Raw genomic sequence first — 6,733 nt, 5'->3', positions numbered from 1 at the left:
TTTTGCCTGAATTACTGCAGCAATGCGGCGTGGCATTCAGTCGATCAGTCTGTGGCACTGCTCAGGTGGTAGGAGAGCCCAGGTTGCTCTGATAGTGGCGTCCAGCTCTTCTGCATTGTTGGGTCTGGCATGTCGCATCTTCCTCTTCACAATACCCCATAGATTTTCTATGGGCTTAAGGTCAGTCGAGTTTGCTGGTCAATTAAGAACAGGGATACCATGGTCCTTAAACCAGGTACTGGTAGCTTCGGCACTGTGTGCAGGTGCCAAGTCCTGTTGGAAAATGAAATCTGTGTCTCCGTAAAGCTGGTCAGCAGCAGGAAGCATGAAGTGCTCCACAACTTCCTGATAGACAGCTGTGTTGACCTTGGACCTCAGAAAACACAGTGGGCCAACACCAGCAGATGACATGGCACCCCAAACCAACACTGACTGTGGAAACTTTACACTGGACCTCAAGCAACGTGGATTCTGTGCCTCTCCTCTCTTCCTCCAGACTCTGGGACCTTGATTTCCAAAGGAAATGCAAAATTTCCTTTCATCAGAGAACATAACTTTGGACCACTCAGCAGCAGTCCAGTCCTTTTTGTCTTTAGCCCAGGCAAGACATCAAGTCAGCAGTCTTCCCCATGATTGTGCTGCCTACAGAACTAGACTGAGAGACCAGTTAAAGGACTTTGCAGGTGTTTTGAGTTAATTAGCTGATTAGAGTGTGCCACCAGATGTCTTCAATATTGAACCTTTTCACAATATTCTTCTTTTCTGAGATACCCATGAATGTACACTTGAATGAATGAATGAATGAATGAATGTACACATTATACAAGTTTCACTGCTTCAATGGAATTACTGAAATAAATCAACTTTTTCATGATATTCTAATTATGACCAGCAGCTGTATGTGTGTGTGTGTGTGTGTGTGTGTGCGTGTTTCTGGGGCTCGTTGCTGGACTTTATGTCTGTGTATGTTTGCCACTCCCCCGTGTCTATGCACTCAGTTCCACAGTCTGTCATCCGTGTGGATCCCTGTCGTGTCGGTGCTGTGTGTGTGTGTGTGTGTGTGTGTGTGTGTGTGTGTGTGTGTGTGTGTGTGTGTGTGTGTGTGTGTGTGTGCGTGTGTGTGTGTGAGAGAGAGAGTTTGTAATCTGTGGTGCTTCACTCCCCTGTGTGTGTAGGTCATGTGTGTCTCCTGTCTGTGGTTGTAGTCCTTCAGTTGTGGTTCTTGTCATCTGTCCGCTGTCTGTGCATCTCTCAGTTCCAGGTTCATCTCATCTTTGTGTTTATGCTCTTGTCATGTCCTTATGTTTCTCTCATTCTCAGCTTGGTTTTTGCTCATCAGCTCTTTATGTAGTTCTTCGTGTTTACACGTCATTCTGTTTTGAGGTCCATGTTTATTTTTCTATGATTTAGTTTTTGGTTTTTGCACAGTTTGTTATTTGATCGATATTTGAGTTGTTTATTACTTTTTGTGTTGTCTTTTAGTTCCAAGGTTGTTGTGCACTTTATTACTTGATGTGTATTCTGGCTGTTTGTCTTTGGTCATGTTCACTGTTAGGTTTTATTTCCACATATTTTCAGATGTTTTTCTCCCCTTGTGTTTTCATGTGTCTTCATAGTTCCGTTTCCTTTTGATCATCACACCTCATGTTAATTATTTCAGTTTATTTACAAACCGCACTTTTTTTCTGTGTTGCCTGTCGACTACCTCAATTACACGTTTTGTCAGTCTCATCTCTGGTCACCCTTTTTGTGAGTATTTCGTGTTATTATTCCCTGCTGTGTTTTTGCATTTGTTAGTCCCCTGCACTTCCCTTGGTCTCCGCCCTGTCTCCTGGTTCAGACCCTTTTTTGTATGCTCGCCCTGTCACAATGTGTTGGGTAGTTTGTCACTGTGGATTACTAAAGCACTGTAGTTTTTGCATCCTTCACCTCTGAGCCCTGGCTGCATGCTTTTGGGTTTGTATTTGACTCTGATTCAGCAAATAAAACAAATACTGTATCTACAACATGATATAAATTCAATTAAAAATACCAAAGCCAAAAAAAGAGGCTTGTGTTAGTAATGACACCCTTTTCATCATCACTTTCACAGCAAATTTTCTTTAGACAAGTCACTGAATATGTTTTGGATTTCACTTATATCAGTCATCAAGAAACAAACAGGATGGCACAGTATGGTCAATCTGTCTGGAGTAGTTGGGTGACAATGTAAGAAGCAGGAAGCACCTGAGAGACTTGCTTCCTGCTTCATGGAGTTGTTTTTTCTAAATACGTTTTGTATATTTTTTTTGCATTTGAAATGACATGAACAAATTAAAATTTGTGAAATACCAAGTGTTCCAATACTTTTGGAGGGCACTGTATATGAGAGTCCCAGTTAAAGAGCATTTTTTTGTTTTGTCATGCACATATATACATACACATAATTAAATTTGTCTGTATTTAACCCATCCTAATTACAGTTAAACACAATCCAACCACCAGGAGCAGTGGGAAGCCACACTCCGGCACCCGGGGACCAACTCCAGCTGTGGAGACGCTGCCTTGGTCAGGGGCAGAGAAAGGAGCAGACCCTAAATAACCATGTTTTGATTGTGGGAGGAAACTAAAGTGCCCAGAGGAAACCCATGCAGACACGTGGAGAACATGCTCCAGACAGAAAGGGTGAGAATCGATCCCATGAACATCTTGCCACGAGGTACCAGTGCTAATCACTTATCCACTGTGCCATCAATGAACTGCATGAGCAAGGCAATGATGCCAAATGAGTCAATGCAGTCTCTTACAGGTAACTCCTACCCAAATATAATCTACATCCAACCCTTTCCCTAAGTGCCCCATCTTCCAACAAAATTAATTCCCACATTTAAACATTCCATTGCAGACTAAACATATCAATGTATATAGCCATGAGTTCATTCCACCCATGTTCAAAATCTTTAATTCTATAAGAAGTCTCAGGAGGCCATGATTGGAATTAAGAGTTTTGATCCTGAAAAGGATGGACAACCATCGCAATAAGGAGCAAGGTAATATGCCTTCTTAAAAGTAGGAAACAGTCTTTGATATTGGTCCATATCCACTAGCAGGCTGTGGGGAGACACATATCTTAGAGCCTGCTGTCAGAAGGCAAGGGTGAGGAACATACTCCCTAAAATCAATATGGGGACCAACTAGTGGTGGTGAGGTGGAGGGGGTGATGTCTTGGTTGGTGTTCTGTGAAAAGCAGAGACACGAGTTAGACGCAGCATTTTAACATCCCTGTCTCACCCCTATTTCATGCTCCCGTCACTAAAGGAGTCACATTTTTGTGACACAGTGTTTTTTTTTTTACTTTGTATTTCTAACCCTACCCCTAACCATAACCCCCAAAGACCTCCCCTACCTTTTGTGTTGTTGTCCGGAAATGCATTTGTGATACTGTCACAAAGATGTGGCACATTTCATGATGCTATTACAAACTACCAGATTAATTTACGTTTTGTGATGTCTTCACAAAATGGCATTAGATTGTGTGGCATTTTAAGTACTCATTGTAAGATGATGACTGAATGATGACAAAGCTACCAATCTGTGATTAACTGCAGGGCTATTCCACAGAACGCCATTCTACTACGATTGCCCATGATCCAAAAAGTGCAAAAATAGGATGGAACAGCTTAATCTGGCTTGCCTCCTAACAGGCTGTTTTATAAAGTGAAAACCTGGCAACTAGCTGGATTATAAAGTGCAGACCTGGCAACCTGTCTGAAAACAAAAGAAAGGAACTCAGCGCTCTAGCAGATGTTATATTCTTGTCAGTACTCACAAGAAGCAGATACACTGGGTAAACCAAACAGGTTCCAGGCTTTACTAAACTTCGGTGTGTGTTGTACACTCCATGGAAATATAGACCTGGAATGGACGTGCGCGCCTCAATCTATGAGTGTCGCTCAGGACAGGAAGGCACCATTACTAAGGGTGGAGATGTCCTGATCATCAAATGGGAAGCTTATCTCGGTGATATATAATCTTTATGAAAATGCAAAGCATGTGTACTAAATAACCATGTCAAGTCTGAATTCTTTTCATGTAACATTGGAGTAAGACAGGGTGAGAACTTATCACCATTATTGTTTGCTATTTATCTGAATGATTTTGACTATTTATCAGCAGGAGATATAGTGTGTATATACATGTGTGTGTGTGTGTATATATATATATATATATATATATATATATATATATATATATATATATATATATATTTTTTTTTTTTTTTTTTTTTTCTCTCATTCCTTTTACTTATTTTTTTCTCTCTTTTCCATTTTATTTTATTATTGTGTATGTCTGAATTGCCTGTATTGTCTGTGATTGCATGCTTCTATTTGTTCTCTCATACCCCACCAGGGGTGCCTTTCTAGACAATAAATCATTGTCATTGTCATTGACCGCTTTTTTTGCACTAGCGTCGCTATTTCTTAACAGATTTTAATAAATGTAGGCTTGTTTTAAAGCCATTTGAAAGCTCTTTCCAATGAACCTATGCATGTGTGGGTGAAAAAAAAAACTTTTATGTAAAATGCAGAAATTTGGGGAAATTATGACAAACTGTGCTGCTTTTCTCTCTCTATTGTCGCTATTTGTTAACAGATTTTAATAAAAGTTTGCTTGTTTTAAAGCCCTTTAATTGCTCTTTCTAATGAACCCATACATGTCTGGGTAGAAAAAAAATGTTTTATGTAAAGTGTGGAAATTTGGGGAAAATATGCCATTCTGTTCATTTACTGTGATGTTTTTTTTCTCCTGTCATCATAATTCTCGATGTATTTTTATAAATGAAGCCTTGTAAGTTGTATTCAAGCTGATTAAAAGCTCTATTGAACCCATACATGCCTGGATAAAAAATCCTTATATATTAAAATATAAATCTGAAGTGTGCCTTGCCATTGTGGTCATTTACTTTGCTGCTTTTTCACTGTAATATTATTGCTAGTCTTTTAATGACAACAACATATATATGATTTTTACTAACATTTTATTCCAAGTAGATATAAAGCCATTCAGAATTTATGACTTTTGACCCTCAGTCAGGGTCAAAAGTACCTCCTCCATCCTCTCCAACCACACTGTTAAAATTTAAATGCCGCCTGTGACCACCATGTACATATATTAAACAACAACTGCAAGTATATATATAGACATAAATATATTTAAACATTTTTGTTTCCATATTTGTATGCATGTGAATGCAGCTTAATGAAAATAACTTATGGCGTTGAACTATAGTCTCAGTATATCAATATTAAATTGCGACATAACTTTAAAATAGACATTTGTTTTACATAATTACATTAAGGCTATTGTACAGTTCATTTTAGTATTCGAGAATTTGTTTTTGTAGTAGGTGCAGTTGATGGTGAAACACTGGCTGCCTTTTTTCCCTCATTTCGTTTCTGTTTAACAGGTGCCTTAACAGGATCAAGGTCTCTCTCCACCCTTAGTAATGGCCACCATGTGGCACGCCGCTAGTCACGTGACGTCCATTCCAGTCTCTATTTCCATGGTACACTCAACTCGGTCTGACAACTCTGGCGGTGTCACACAAAAACAAGTCCGTGTGTCAACATGGAACCAAACAGTAGTTCCTATAGTTACATCAGACATGATCGAGCTGTTCAACTTAGAATCAAAGCTGCAACAAATACTGCTTCAGCTTCAAATTTTTACCCTGATGGACCACAATCAAACAAAATTCAAGCTGTGGTCACTACAGCTACACTTTTTAAAGAAGTTTCAATGTGAGTAGAAGTTATGCCATAGGTATTAAAGGCACTGCGCTGTGGTGGTTTGAATCATATTTGTCTAATAGATTACAATTTGTTCATGTAAATGGGGAATCTTCTTCACAGACTAAAGTTAATTATGGAGTTCCACAAGGTTCTGTGCTAGGACCAATTTTATTCACTTTATACATGCTTCCCTTAGGCAGTATTATTAGACGGTATTGCTTAAATTTTCATTGTTACGCAGATGATACCCAGCTTTATCTATCCATGAAGCCAGAGGACACACACCAATTAGCTAAACTGCAGGATTGTCTTACAGACATAAAGACATGGATGACCTCTAATTTCCTGCTTTTAAACTCAGATAAAACTGAAGTTATTGTACTTGGCCCCACAAATCTTAGAAACATGGTGTCTAACCAGATCCTTACTCTGGATGGCATTACCCTGACCTCTAGTAATACTGTGAGAAATCTTGGAGTCATTTTTTATCAGGATATGTCATTCAAAGCGCATATTAAACAAATATGTAGGACTGCTTTTTTGCATTTACGCAATATCTCTAAAATCAGAAAGGTCTTGTCTCAGAGTGATGCTGAAAAACTAATTCATGCATTTATTTCCTCTAGGCTGGACTATTGTAATTCATTATTATCAGGTTGTCCTAAAAGTTCCCTAAAAAGCCTTCAGTTAATTCAAAATGCTGCAGCTAGAGTACTGACGGGGACTAGAAGGAGAGAGCATATCTCACCCATATTGGCCTCTCTTCATTGGCTTCCTGTTAATTCTAGAATAGAATTTAAAATTCTTCTTCTTACTTATAAGGTTTTGAATAATCAGGTCCCATCTTATCTTAGGGACCTCGTAGTACCATATCACCCCAATAGAGCGCTTCGCTCTCAGACTGCAGGCTTACTTGTAGCTCCTAGGGTTTGTAAGAGTAGAATGGGAGGCAGAGCCTTCAG

Source organism: Thalassophryne amazonica, chromosome 9 (genome assembly GCF_902500255.1).
Source record: "Thalassophryne amazonica chromosome 9, fThaAma1.1, whole genome shotgun sequence".
Classification (NCBI taxonomy): domain Eukaryota; kingdom Metazoa; phylum Chordata; class Actinopteri; order Batrachoidiformes; family Batrachoididae; genus Thalassophryne; species Thalassophryne amazonica.
The sequence above is the reverse complement of the archived record's forward strand: the minus strand, read 5'-3'. Positions refer to the sequence as shown.